The 15,766-nt window shown below is 34.8% G+C and overlaps 1 long non-coding RNA gene and 1 other non-coding gene across 3 annotated transcripts; both read left to right on the forward strand.

The window, feature by feature from the left end:
- The first annotated feature begins 658 nt into the window (after positions 1–658).
- LOC131873614 (uncharacterized) lies at positions 659–7,054 on the forward strand. Of its 2 annotated transcripts, XR_009371514.1 has the most exons (5): positions 659–804; positions 953–1,387; positions 6,061–6,167; positions 6,355–6,526; positions 6,920–7,054. It is a non-coding gene; the product is annotated as an uncharacterized LOC131873614 (long non-coding RNA). The 2 variants fall into 2 exon arrangements; XR_009371513.1 differs by lacking the exon at positions 6,920–7,054 and having other exon boundaries at positions 6,355–6,571.
- A 1,126-nt stretch (positions 7,055–8,180) lies between these two features.
- On the forward strand, positions 8,181–8,671 carry LOC131040339 (uncharacterized). Its single transcript, XR_009371627.1, has 2 exons — positions 8,181–8,332; positions 8,432–8,671. It is a non-coding gene; the product is annotated as an uncharacterized LOC131040339 (transcript).
- Positions 8,672–15,766: the final 7,095 nt, after the last annotated feature.

A 15,766-nucleotide genomic window follows, 5' to 3' on the forward strand; every position in this document is an offset into this window, starting at 1 on the left:
TTTAAGACGTTAATTTAAGACAAAATATTAATTTTGTCTTAAATTTTTTTTTAATTATTTAATTGTCTCAAACTAAGACAATAGAAATTAACTTTTTTCTAAAATAAAACATTTTTTTCCCTCTCTTTTCTTGGCGCTCAATCATCTGCCCTCTTCCCTGCTGCCGCGGCGGCAGCGGCATGCAGTTATCAACGCAGGAAGAATTAGGCTTTGCCCATATTTTCCCATCCGCTTCACTGACAGGATAAAATGTAAGGGTTTTTTATGTGTAGGGGTTTTTCAATGGATGCATGGCACCGGGCGCATAGCTACTACAATTTCCATCTTGGCCCTTCGTCGGACAGCCCACTTCTTGCAATCTGATCTGCCCATATTTTCCCATCGGCTTCTACTGCTCACTATCACCAGCTAAGACACAGGCAAGTTCGTGTATTTTAAAAAAAATCTTCTTTGGTAGGGTTCTGTAATACGTGAACGTGTCTTCTTAGTGCCTGTAGATCATTTATATGGATCATTTGATAGATTCCCTCTAAAGAGATGTTGTTTCAATGAATGTGGGGAAAGAGCAGGGACGATTGAGTCGTAATAGCTGGTAATTGGTTATTTGAATTCATTGTCGTATTCAAACTCCGATTTGAAAAGGGCCCTTTTGCTTCAGGACATACCCAAAATGCTCAACCTTTCCCCGTAAAATTACTTCTTGTGGCTCCACAAAGATGTTTTCGATCTTCTTAGACCATAGTTGCCCTAATGATGACATATTGTAAACAAGGCTTCTAGTAGAAGAAAGAAGCCCTTCGACAGGTAAGAGGGGATTGTAATTGAGACAATTTAAGACGTTTTTTAAAGAGAAAATTGTAATATTGCAGTATAATTGAATCTTAAAGCTCCTAAATGTTTTGCAAAGCTGCCAATTCCTCTGCTCTTACTCTGAATGGTGTTGGCGATTTAGATCGCTCAGGGGTTTTTTCGGTGCGGGACGGTCGGGAATCTCCTGTGAGAGTGCGCTCTGCCAAAGAGGGGCTTAAGAATCGTGGCCGTGTCAGCAAACCCTAACTTGCGATGTTTTTTGGACTCTTCTTCCATCAGTGTTGGCACTGGGAGTTACTTGTAGGCTACGTGACATGGGGTTGGTGTTTCGGTGGCTGGGTTGCCTCCTGCTCATCGGCCACGACACTCTTCAGATTGTGGTGTTGGGAGCTCTGCTCTTGGCTCAAATGTTGTCCCATCGTCTCCACCCCTTGGACGGGAAAACTCTTCTAGGTTTGGCGATCCTTGTCCCCTTGGTTCTGCTATTCGCATATTAAAATACTTGGATAGGTTATGTTGTGAAACGAGATACTCTTTGGAATTCGATCCGACGACCTAGTGGCTATCAATTGAAAAGGTACGTTCAAAACTCTCCTTCGTTTCAATCCTCTGTAAAAGTAATTTTAACGACATGGTGTAAAAGAAATTATACTGTTTACTGTATCAAATAGACGATGCAAGCTTAGTTCAAATATACCGACATGGACCTTAACTTGATATCTTTCTTAGATAGTAAGAATCTGCCCTAGTTTAATGCTGATACTCAAGAGTATTAAGCTCACTGCTTATTGTCTGATGTGTATGGCAGAGACTTGCTTAAATGGTCTGGGAATGGATATGGACTGTCCATGTCGTTTTCCTCCTCTCTATTGGACTGTCTTGGTGATGTTTTGTTATTAGATTGTAGGAATCTTCTCAGATTTATTCTAATTGTGCTGTGATAAATATGAACCTCAAAATTTGTTATTATATTCAATAATCCTCCCTCGGAGTACGCAGTTTAATGCTGATGCTTTATGTATTATAGATACAACTCACTGTATCGAGCAAATGGTAGACACTAACTGCAAATATATGGTTCTGGATCTGAACCACCTAGAATATTTTCCACTCTGTCTGATGTTGTCTAAGTGATTTGTTTTGTTGTTCAATTGTAACAAACTGTGTAGATTAGCTCTTGAGATGCCAGACATGGTTCTAGCCCTAATGTTTTGTTATTAGATTGTAGGTATGTACCCTTTAGAAACACCTAGTCTAGTGAAGTATCTTGGATGTTGCTCACTGTATCAAGCAGATTCGCTCTAAAGATGCGAGTATAGATCTAAACTGTTCATAAGGTTCCACCTACGTGATGTTGTCTTGGTGATATTTTTTTATTACTATTAAAGATTATAAGAATCTACACTGACATAATTCAGACATGCAGTAGAAGATGCAAATTTGATATTTTTCTATTAGATTGTAGGAATCTGCCACTTGAATATATGTTCTAATCTACAACAAGTATGAGTTCCACACCACATCAAGCATAAATCAGAGATAATTTGAAATATTTAGGAATATGGATTTGAACTGTTCAATCGACACATTTTCCCACTATTTGATTCTATATCAGTGATGTTTACTTATTAGATTGCAAGCATTTTTTGTAGACTTACTCCAACAATGCTGGAATGTTCTGAATATGATTGTCTGCTATTAGATTGTAGAAATATGCCCTCAGAATACATACTGTAATTGTTGATTCCCACTATATTAATTATGTAGATCACTGTATCAAGTTCATGGATCAGATTTACTTCAAAGGTGTAGTAATGAAACTCAACTATGCATATATTGCAATTTTTTTTCTTATTTGATGTTGTCATACTGATATTATATTATTAAAATTCATTATTCAGGAATCTGTTCAGTTTTACTCCAACAGTGCTAGAATGGATTCAATACCAGTATTTTGCTGTTAATTGTAGGAATTTGCCCTTAGAACACCTTGTCCAAGTAGACAACCCAAGAACATTTTTTTATCAAGCATTCAAACCAATGTGATGAGCCACATTTGGTATTTATTGCAATGGAAATACCTTTAAGTTTATTATACTTCAACCCGATGATACTCTCTACTGCAGTTGCTCTAATTTTCCTTAAGTTGTGGCATGTGAACATTATTTAATAGACAATTTTCTGGTTTAATTTTTCTTGCTATTTTATTTTTCTACCAAATCATGCCAAAAGTGGAATGTAACCAGGGGATTTTTGTTTGGATCAAAATACTATTTATTAGTTTTCATTCCTTTTATTTATCAGTCTCATATTGATGCAATGGTTCTTCCACATGCAGAGGCTATTATGTCAAAGCTTGCAACTTTTAACAATGGTGAAATAAATGCAGAACCATCATTGTTGATAACTGCAAATCAAGTAAATTTCACCATCCTTTTTCTTTTCTCTATAGATAACACTAATTTAATCTTGGTATATTGTCAATATTCATATATATCTTTTCTTAGTGAATTTCTATTTTATTCGATGCAGAATACCAACTTCATAGATAGACACACACCATATTACATCCTACAAGAAAAATGTGCATGCATTGTAGAATTGAATCAACACATTACGACACATAGGACACAATATGGAGCATGAATAATCGTTTTTATTTTATAATAGTATGGCATGATATAGCTTTGAGACTCATGAGATACTTTTGTGTTGATTTTTCTCTAAACTTTGTCCAGGGCTTCACTCTATTGTTTGCACACTACTCTTTTCACTATGTGACACCTCACAACCACTAAAGAGATTGTTTTCTGCAACATTGAATGCTTGGGACAACCATCCTATCCCTTTGAGACTGCATTTCCACTGCTATATTTGTGGTTAGTTGATCTTTGTCCTTGGCATTCGCTGTAGTTTTCAAATTCTCACCTAGATTCCCATTTTTAGTAGTCAAAATTTTTAGTATTAACTTTTTCGTTTGATGATGGATTTACATGATTCCAATTGGAGATAAAAGTATATTCAATATTGTATCTCCAATAGAAACAGGTTTTGAAGAAAAGAAGAATTGATTGGTAGAATGTGCCAATGAACCACCTGAAAATGTGAGTTTTAGCAGTGCAGATTTAGGATAAGCAGTCAGTATTTTGGGCATAACTTTCTCATACGATATTGGAATTTAGTGATTCAAATTGTTTTGTAAACTAGGTTCATAGGGGAATATTCCTTATAAGCAGGTTTTAGATATTCAACAATTTGGTCATCCAAAAATTTACTGCCCTAACTCTGTTCTTACTATGTCCTTGAGTTTCTTGTGTGACACCTAGTGGGTACTTTGTCCACATCTTTTTCGTTTGATGATGGATGGTGTAATTCCAATTGGAGATAAAATTAGATTCAATTTTTTTATCTCCAATAGAAACAGTTTTTGAAGAAAAGAAGAATTGATTGGTATAATTTGCCAATGAAAAACAGGGAAATGTGAGTTTTAGCAGTGCAAATTTACGATAGGCAGTCAGTATTTTGGGCATAACTTTCTCATATGATATCAAAATTGGGTGATTCAAATTGTGTTATAAACTAGATTCATAGGAGAATATGCCTTAGCAACAGGTTTTAGAGGTTCAACAATTTGGTCATCCAAAAATTGACTCTGTTCGTATCTTGTCCCTAAGTTTCTTGGGTGATACCTAGTGGGTATTTTGGCCACATCTTTTTCGTTGGTTATACAAATTGAAAAATTCAAATTGGGTTAGAAACTATATTTTAATGGCTACTTTGGATAGAAATAGGTTTTTAAAATGTGCCCATATGAACCCCAAAAATAGGATCGTCCCAACTGTGTTTTCAGTGAAGTCAATGAACCAAAATGCCATAAGAGTCTAATAAAAAATATTATACATCATGACTCGTACATTTTCAACTCTCATGAATTATTCCTTTATTACAAACTTGTGATTTTCTATTTTCCCCAATGTGTGATTGTCATAGGGTTTGTATAGGACTTTTTAGGCCTGGAGTCTTCTTTTATGCATGCTTACAGTCTTTGTATTATATCCATAGGACTGCCCTATTCATTATCTTTGAGATATTACTATTGAACACATGCACATCATTGTGATGACTCCTCATTTTGCAACTATGTCAGTGATTAAGCCAACCTTGTTTTCTTTCACATACCCTTCATTCAGGACCTCTGTGCTATGTATTTGTTGTCCTTAATGATTGTTATTTCTCAAGTGTTGCCAACAAAACCCTTGAATGCATTCTTTGCATTTTGGCTTCTTTATTTTGTGTGATGCTATCTAAACAAGAGATATTTGTATTTCTGCTCTCTAAGACCTATTTTTCCTTTTGCTCTATCATGACATTGTACTCACTGCTGCTATTAGGCCCTTGTAACTGTCATTTGCTTCTCAATGTTTTGTTCTTGACAGTATTATCCTCTTTTCTCCTCATAATAGTGATGTCTTCTATTCATCCAACATGAATTTGTCACCTAGAATAATGATCTCACATGATAATTAGTCTTATCACTATAGCCTTTGTGTTAGAATGTTACCCTTGTATGATGTTCATGGACTGTTTTGAAACTGTATCAAACCCTGCATGTTGACTATCTCATGGGCCCAATACATAGTGAAGCATCACTACTATTCCCTTTATTAGTCTTTATTTTTCCACTGTCAACTGTCATCATCAATGGTGTTGTATTCTCGACAAGGTAGATATGGGTTCATAGTTGTCCATTAACTTTCTTTCCCATCCATATGACTATCATTTGTGATCCTTCCCTTTTTATGCATCATAGCCCACATTGTCTCTACCACTGTGACCTGTAGATATGGGTTCATAGTTGTCCATTAACTTTCTTTCACATCCATATACTATCATTTGTGATCCTTCCCTTTGTATGCATCATAGCCCACATCGTCTCTACCACTATGACCTCTATTTGCCTTTGGATTGGAACCCTTAATGAGGAAACAAGTTGTTCTTCATTTTCATTGATGACCATCCCTCCACGCTAATGATTTTAACCAAAAATTGCTCCTTAGCTATCATAAATTACTCTTGTATGTAATATAGCAAGTTATTTACGATGATTTGTTGCATTGTAATTTATTGATAATTTTTATATTTATGATCCCTGTCTTAATGTATTAATAAAAAAAAACACTAAAATGGATGGTTTTGTGTTATTTGGGAATCTATCAAATAATAGACTAATAATTTGCTTGGTTGTTTTAGAGCCTTGGATAATTGCAGCATAGCCAGACAAATTTCTGGTCTTATTCTCCTCATGCAGAATTACATCATATTATTAGCGGTAATTTAACCTGGAGGATTAACAAGAGGTACTCATTATTTTGTGTACTTCATAATTTTTAAATTTCTAAAATTACTAAATTATGCTTTAAACATTATAAATGCTATGTTTTAGTAGAATCAAAATGCAATTTGGAGAATCATTGAACCCGAAAATTATTTCATAGGAATTTCAAAAAGAAAATTCTTTTTTCAGAAATTTTGTTGTCTAACCAGGGAAATCTATGGAGATAAAATGGAGGAGTTTTCACAACGGTCTTGTTACCGTTCAGGGTAGTGCAATTCTGAGGGTGACTTCAGAGAGCTAGACAAAAAAACTGGGTTGACTATAGATGAACAACTTTAAATTTGAGTCTCTTGCATCTATTGTATTCTTGAGTCTTAAAAGGTATTTTCCTAATTAGAGAGCAATATCACAATCAAATTATTTTCATTTTGAGTATCTTGTGCCCTTTGTCATTCTCTTTGTTCTTAGAGTTAGAGTTCTATTTTCTAGGAACATTTTATTTTGATAGTATAAGTTGCTTCTTTTATAAAAAATAATCTTGAGATTTTGGTATGTGCCTCTAATACTACTTTTGAATACATAACATCTAATGGTTTCTTTCAATATATAAGGAACTTTTTTTTGATAGAAAAACTATTCTACATATATACTCATCAAGATAACTAAACATAACATCTAATGGTTTCTTTCAATATATAAGGAACTTTTTTTTGATAGAAAAACTATTCTACATATATACTCATCAAGATAACTAAACCTATATCTCATGACTAGACATAAGAAACCTATGGGAGGGCAGCTAAAAGGAGGTGAAAGGGACATGATTGTGAAGGACAAAATTTTGACATCAGGGTTAAGATATATTGTCACCAAAGTTGCTATAGTTTAGCTCAAACATAAATCTGGAGGTTGGTAATTTAAAATTCTAGAAATTTAACATTTTTTTATTTGGATATTCATTTGTATCAATATCATGCTATAAATTACTTCCAAGATTGGAAAGAGTTATTTTTAGAATCCATTTTAAGTGTTTTGATGAAATTTAGTCAGCAAGAGGGCTATTTGGTTTTAGAATCCATTTTAAGTGTTTTGATGAAATTTAGTCAGCAAGAGGGCTATTTGAATTCGTAGACTATTGATTTACGGCTATTTTGCATTGAACAAGTTCACACTGAGGATTAGAATTAGACCATGTAGTTGCAAATTCACAAACATAAATGTATCATTCAAATTTTTTGTACATTCTCTTTGTGTTGCATAGAGCTGGCTAGATATTCTAAGGTTTTGTCTAAGAAACACAGTTATTTTATTTTCAAGGCAACACAAAGTTATTTAATACAAAAACACAAAATGGATTGCAAAATGGTCACATGTTCTCAAGCATTATTTAGACTTAAAACTCACTACTAAACCAAAGGGTGTTTTGAGACCCAAAATTCTGAATGATAAAATTATTCTTTAAAGGGTGCTAGTTCAAATGCAAGAGCATCTCCTTTACAAGCAGGAGGATGGTGGTTCACTACTAAACCAAAGCGTGTTTTGATACCCAAAATTTTGAATGATAAAATTTTTCTTTAAAGGGTGCTAGCTCAAATGGAAGAGCAACTGCTTTACAAGCAGGAGGATGGTGGTTCAATTCCATCGTGCCCTAACATGAATTAATCAATGATATTGTATTTTATATTTAATAATATTGATTTATCTGAATAGTGAGCTATTTGTAAAATTTATTGTTTTATATAATCTCTAAAGAGACAAAAGTGGTACTCTCTAATAAGAATATTTTAATCGTCTTAAGAAAGACAATAGATGAGATTAAAGACAAAAATACAACTGTCTCTCAAGAGACAATAATACTGGTGTTTTTTATTGTCTTTATAAAGACAATTTTTTAAGACAATAATTTAAGACACTCGTTTAGAAACAATATTTAAGACTATACATAAGTTTTATTTTGTCTCTAGTTAAGACAATTCATTCAAAAATTGTCTCAAATATTGTCTTAAAACCCCTCTCTATGTAGTAGTGGATGGGTAAGACCTCTGCTGTGAAGAGACAGATTTGCTCCTGTCTCAAACCCAAAATAGCTTCTTCCCCTGCACTCAACAATAATGCACTCAACAATCTTCCTATCAAGTGTAACGCTGGCGTTGGCTTCAAAATCAGCAAGAATATCAATTGCAACACGTAAGTTTTCTTCCCCACTCTCTTCAGACTCAAATTTTCTGAACAACGTAGCAATACTTAATGAAGTTTTGTTATCTGTTATTGGTGTTTGATGTGCAGTCTGTAAGCTCCAGCTCACGGTGTGGTAGCTCTATGGGAAGAGCGGAGTAAAGTAGTATTATAGCTGGGTACTGCATAATAGTTATAGTTTCTATGCAGTGTGTTGTGGATAAATAATTAGCGTGGAGGTTGATCACATCACTGCGAATCTCTTAGCTTTTGTTATGTATGTTGCTTGAGATATTGAAATGTATATTATGTTATAGACCGAATCAAAAGATTGCAGAATTTTGTTGCTTATCTATCGTAATCAGTTCTTCCTGTCTCTCTCTAGATAAAAGTTTCAGATCACACTCTTTTATTATGTTTCAGTAATATGTTAAAGATTTAAAAATATTAAAAACAATCAAAATTTGATATCACACTTTATATAGTTTATTGTTAATGATAAATGACCTGTTTTTTTTAATGATGAGTTATGAAGTATGATTCAAAATATAATTTTTTTAATTCTGTCTTAATAATAAATTATTAAGTTTGAATTGTAATATAAATATAATATTTCATATAATTTCTTCTGAGAGATTTTTTTGTGCTCATTGTAATAGACTATATAAATATCATATCTTAAAAAAGAAGAAGTTAAACGATCACATTCAAAATAAGATTTAATCAGATTGTTAAAACCTTATCTTGAATCATTTTTTTTGCCAAATTAAGAGAGGGCCCCATGGGGTCCTGTACTTGGGATAGTAGCTGGGCACAATTAGTCTATTAATGGAGCACAAAAAGTGTCATGTCAATACTTACCCCAAAAAAGATTCTAAAATTTTGAAAAAGCAAACAATCATGTGATGTCACATCAACACACCAATAAACATGACTTAGTGCACAACTATGGGTCTTACTTCTTTTCGGAACAATTTTGGACACCATGGCAAAAAAGGCATGTGATGTGGCATCATATTTGACCATCTGAACTTAAAACCTTTTTTTTTTAAAGTAGGGGACTTGAAAAGTAAACAATTGTACAAAATTATATATATATATATATATATATATATATATATATATATATATATATAAGACAAATTTTGGTTGGCACCCTCTCCCATAATTTAAGGGCCCTCTCCCTTTTAAGGTAACCAAAAGTTCAAGAGCAATGTAAGGGGATTCCAATGAAATACTACCTTATTTTAAAGGCCCTTTACCATGCGGGTTGCTTTTACTTGAAATGTTGATAGTTAGTAAAAATAGACATTCATTCGCATTCATTCATACTCACTTGACTGTTGTTCAAGTCCCATTGACACATGACATGCCCAATACTTTTAAATATTTATGGAAGCTCATTTAAAGATGTTCAATGTTTTTGGAATTCGAGGATATTTTTGTGAAATTTCACACAATTAGGACACACATTTATGTTTTCACCTTACATTCAACTCTTTTCAACATTTAAAGGATCACATTAGTGCATTTTATTTATATGCACTTTGTATTTACAAAAGGGTTTTTTTATTATTTATTTGTTGTCACTAACTATATAAAAAATAGGGTCCCCCAAACATCGATTGGCTGAAATTAATATTTGATAGTTCATCTAAGGGTAACCTAGATCAAATGGGTGGGGATGGAATGATTATGGAAACAACAAGAAATATGGTTTTGGCCTATGTGGTAAATTTGTGAATCCAGACTTCAATTTTTGCCGAAGTGGCAACACGACCTTCTACAAAATATCTATCACTAAAGATAGGGGGATGCAGAATATCATCATTGAAGGTGACTCTAATAATGTAATTGTGATGCTTCATGGAGAAGCAACTATAGGATGGACAACAAAAGACCTCATCAATAAATGTTGGTACATCTAGTCAACTTTTGGCCATGTCAAACTCACCTACACCCTCAAACAAGGGAACAAATCTACGGATAGACTAGCCAATTTGGGTCCCTTCAGTAATTCCCTTCAAATATGGACCACCTTGCACGAGCTAGTTGGGGATGTTCATGTCACAATACAGGAAGAAATAAAATTCAATGATGTTTAAAGATTCAAGGAGTACCTTTTTAATTGTAGTCTTTTTTGTCATTTTCTATTTATATCATTTCATGCTTGGGAGATGGCTTTTTATATTTGCAAAAAGGATTACCTTTTCTAAAACTACTATAAGCTACCATTTTCCCAGTTCAAATTTGTCTTACCCTTCCCTAGTTGTTCTCACTAGTTTTCTTGTCAACCAGTTTACCATGGGAGGATATCTGTTGCAAAGGTGTCTCTAGTTTTATGATGACCACCACTCCTACCCAAGTTAACCGCCAATAATTCTATGGAGTTTACAACAACTGCTAATTGGCTCTTGGTGGAAGGTGTGACTTTTCCTAAAAAACCTAAAAAGAATTACAAAGATGATTTTAAGAGATTTTTTAAAAGGAGAAAGAAGATTTCTCATTTTTAGAATAACTTCAACAAGGAGGACCTCCCAAGAGAATGGAGGGAGTTTGCATTGGTTTTGATAAAATACATCACCATTGATGGTAAGTATAAAAGATTCCACTCAAGTTGTTTCCTATGTTGATTGATTTTAAACACGACATTAAAATGAGTTTTCCCTACGAGATATTTTATTCCCTATCCTAGTTTGTAGCTACAGCTAAGTCAAAGGAAGTAATCCCCCTTCATTAGGGGTTAATTCTAAGCATCTACAATTTCCATTTGGTTATGCCCCCTACTAGCAGGCCCTCTCTAAGCCCTAGTGGTCCCCTTCCTAACCCCACTCTAGTTGTGGAGCTATCCAACATCCTTGAGATCAGTTGCAAAGGTGCCTCTAGTTTTGTGATGACCACCACTCCTACCCAGGTTAACCAATAATATTTTGCCAAAATGAATAATATGGAACCCTAATCCCAACTACAAAAGGAAAATCTTAGTAAAGGGGATATCATTGGGGAAGTAATATTCGAGGACTCCTCTTCGTTTTGGTCTATGGGCTTAGAATGGACCCCTAACAAGCCTAATACTCCTTTAATGGCCCCTACATCCTTTACAACTTTCGTAGGTTCCCCTCCCCAGTCTCCTATTTAATCTCCCCCTGTTGGGAGTTGAGGTTTTTGAAAAAATTGATGAACTTTGTATAGCTTACAATAGGCAAAATTCTATCATAAACATTGCCTCCTTGCCCAACTCCATATTGCTAAAAGAAAGATAAATAGATTGGAGGCTTTGGCTAAGGCAAAGGTAGGGCTTCTAACTGGGTGAGAGAGGATACAGATGAGAGATTCTAGATTTCTTCTAATGACTTAGCAGAGAGACTTTTGAAGTGGGATAATTTGGAAGAGGAAATCAAAGCCCTAAATGCTAAGTTGAACCTAAAAGAGGATAGATAGGAAATGGCTAGGACAATCAAAAAAATCCAGGACAACCATGAAAAGAAGATTGGAGGAGATGGTATCATACAATAGTGAAATGATGCAAAAACATTTGCCTTCAATGAAGAATATTTGGAAAGAGCTTGAGAAAAAACATGCAAAGAGGAAGTGGTCCATGGAGGTCATGACTAGTGCTACTCTAGAGTCGATTGGGACCATTGTCAAGGCAAAAACTGAGACCCCTACTACTTCGATAGGCAAGGGTTTCATTAAGAGTTTATCTCTTGGTGAGAAGGTCAAAGAGAGTAGCCAGTATTGACAATCTATGAAAACCCCACACTATAGACCATTGGTTTGTGTCTTCTATGGGTGGCATGTTTTAGTGTTGGTCATTTTGTATTTATGTGTTCTTGTCATCTTTTGGTCTTTAGGCGGTTCTAGTTTTTTCTTGTGTCTTCTAGTTCTAATGTTGGGTTCTCTCACTCCTCGTGAGACTCCTACCTTCTATCACATGGTTATTATGTAAGGGTTTAGGCCCTCTCCCACTTTAGTTCAGTATTTTCTAATTAAATTTGCATGCCAAAATATCAACACATGATTTATAATGATAAAAGTTACATGTTAATTTATGATATTATGTTTTGCGCCTATATGAATCATGTTATCATTATGTATTACTACCACATAATTGAGCATTATGTATTATCCCCACACATCCCAAGAGATTATACTTGCTTGCTAAATCCACCATTTTCTACCCTCATTTAGATCAACATTAGAATATATCAAAGCTAGTTTTGTGTGTGTGGATTTGAAACCTAAATTTTTATGTTTAAATTTCTTGAATTTGATCCATGTTTCCCTTTGTTTTTAACTATTATAAAATAAAGCATAAATTATCCCAAATCATAGGCATCCAAGGAAATTGCAAAATAACTTTATTATACCCATATTTGATCTCCACATATCCGAAGAGTCTAAACTCACATGCTAACTCCACTATGCATTAGCTGAGTTCAAATTATTGGGTGTAGAATTTATCCAAGTTAATTATGCATGTGAGGATATTAACCATCACCTTTTATGTTTTAGTTTTCTTATTCAACCCATACTTTGCTCCCTTACTAATTAATATATGTCAACTAAAGCATTTAATGAAATGGTGGAATTAGGAGTCTTAGCCTAGGAAGGTAAACTAGAAATTTTTTTATTCACTATTTCTACTTTCATTTGGGGGAATAATAAATTAAATCCAACTTTAGTCCTAAAGGAGAGATGAATGCTATATGTGATTATTTCCTATTTTTGATTTTATATTCTTAGATATGATAATGATGAGAAATGATTTAAATTTGACAATATTCAATATAAATAGATTGAAATATAATTAAAATTCAACTCGAAAGTACAAATCTAAAATTGGGATGCAAAGAAGAACTTCACACCAAAATCTAGAGTTGGAAATGTCGGTCTATGAATATAGGTGCCTTAGACTTGAAGGTGTTTTTGTCAACTGAGGTATCATATTCTGGATCAGGATTCCTTGTAGACCTCTCACTCCAAAATTTAGCCAAAAACTACCAATCACTTGAGATAATTGACATAGAGATAGGTTTTTTGCATGTTCAAAATCTGGAACTATGTGTCTTAGTTTTCTCTATGCAGTTCTATCACCTTCACTAGTTAGATCTATAACAAACACACAAGGAAAATGGAAAATGTTAAATGCTATATAGGGTCTTGCCTAAGTCAAACCCCATGCTATTGTTTTCACCTTCATTATAGCTATGATAATGAAAAAAAGAGCTTACCCTTGGTAGGGAAGAGGACATACGATCTGGTCACCTTATTAGCATATGACAATAATTTGGATGTGATGGGGTGAAAAATAGGCTTACAATTTATAAGGGGTTACAATTTATGATAAACAAAAGGTAAACAATGTGAATGAAAAGACACAAAAATAAAGGCTCCAATTGATATAGTTAAAAGGACTTCAATGATAATAAAAAAATGTCTCAACAACTAATATCATTCTTAAAATGTTATTGCAAGATAAAAAATGGGCTTCTAAAAAGATCAAGAGCATACACCTATTGATAAGACAAGAAACCATGGTCCAACAACTAGCAACATGTATTATACTAGGGGTCCAAGGGAAAAACCATGAATTCTATTGGCCAACAAGGTGTGTTATGTTGGGTGATTCATGTGTGGTTCATGGATTCTACTAGCTTGCAAGTTGTTTTGTGTTAGGTGATCCATGAAAAGGGGTATTGATTCTAATAGACAACAAGATGCATTATGTTGTGTGATTTGTGTAGTGCAACAAACATGATTACACTATCAAACTCCATTATGATAGGCAACCAACAACAATAATCATACCTGGAAAAAGAAAAAAGATGTCTGGCAAGAAGTCGTCTATGGTGGTCTCATCCCCTACCTGGACCGGCTTCATGGCCCCCCTCCTCTGATTACAAAGGCCTTTGTTAACGGATGGAAAAAAGGGAGTCTCAGGGCTTATGGTGCCGATTATTAGATTGATGAAAATTTGGTGGCGACGGTCACTAGTATAGCTAATGACAGCTATAATAGAAAAGACCTCATGGCCCCATGGGCTGACATGGCAACGTTTATAATGAGGTATATCACCCTCGATGGCAAGTATGCAAGCATCTTCTCCTACCATTTCACTATCCTAAATCTTTTTCGTCATGGTAAAATTATCTCCGTTCCCTAATATCTAGCCTCCTCCCTTGAGAATAGCTTGGAAAAGCACCTAGAAAACCCTAACAACCTTGTTCTTCATGAGGGACTTATTGTCCTTATCACGAAACATGCTAAATCCCTCGAAATTGTGCCCCTGCTTGTTGAGATTGGCCTGCAGATGGAGGTCCAAGATGTCTCTGACTTGGAGATGGACTTGGACGATAGTGGGGTTCTTATTGATGACCCTAATTACGAACCTACATATGAAAAGGAAAAGATGGTCACTCCTAAGACGCTTGGCAACAAGAATCCCCCCAGATGGGTGGCTAGCAAATACAAAACCAACAAAAAGCTGATCTCCAAGGTCGAACCCCTCACCACAAAGAAAAAGATGGTGACAAAGGATCACAACTTGAAGATTATGGACCAAGGGATTAAACTAGACATCACTATCGATGTCCAAAAAGAAAAACAGGGGAAGGATGGTAGTTTGATGAATCTAGCCATGGAAGCCACCAGAAGCTAGGAGTGTTGCTGGAAGTGGGTCAAATGCGAAATTGACACCCTCAAAATGGGAGTTAAAGAAATAATTGACATTTTCACTGCTTCCCCTGAACCCAGCAAGCCGGAGAAACTCATGATCATGACTCAAAAACTCTCTTAGAATGTTGAGGTAATGAAATGTAAACATGAACAAAGGATTGATAAGGTGGAACAATCCATGGCTGAGATTAAGAAAAATCTCAAGAAGCTGGTTGACATTAGTAAAGAAGCCATGAACAACAACATTGACAGGCTTGAAAAGATTAATGACATGGTTGCTGATTATAGATCCTATCACAGTGACCCGGTGAAAGATCTTGGAGGAGATGATGTGGCTACTGGAGACAGTAAAACCACTGGACCCAGTTCCAGAACCAGGAGCAGAAGCAACAACAAGGGTACCTCCAGATTCATCATGGAGGAGCTTGAGGAAATCAACAAGATTTCCATCCAAAAGAACAAGGATCTGGTGCTCTCTCTTAATTGAGAGATTTTTTGCTTTGGCTTGTTTGTCTGCGTTTCTTTTGTTTTTGTTTTTGTTTCTGTTCAGGGTTGCTCCCCTGTTTTGCTGTTGTTTCTTGCTAGTTTGGCTATTCTAAAACTTTAGGTTTCAGGTCCTTGTAAAACACATTTATCCTTATCAAAAACAACAATAATTATACTAACAAGTTATGTAAATGTGAGATGAAAAATGCTCAATGATCAAACTAGCAAACCTCACTATACTAGTTGACCAATGTTTCAAGGAGTGTGCTCATGTTTCCTAAG

The sequence above is a fragment of the Cryptomeria japonica genome, chromosome 2 (genome assembly GCF_030272615.1).
Source record: "Cryptomeria japonica chromosome 2, Sugi_1.0, whole genome shotgun sequence".
Lineage (NCBI taxonomy): Eukaryota > Viridiplantae > Streptophyta > Pinopsida > Cupressales > Cupressaceae > Cryptomeria > Cryptomeria japonica.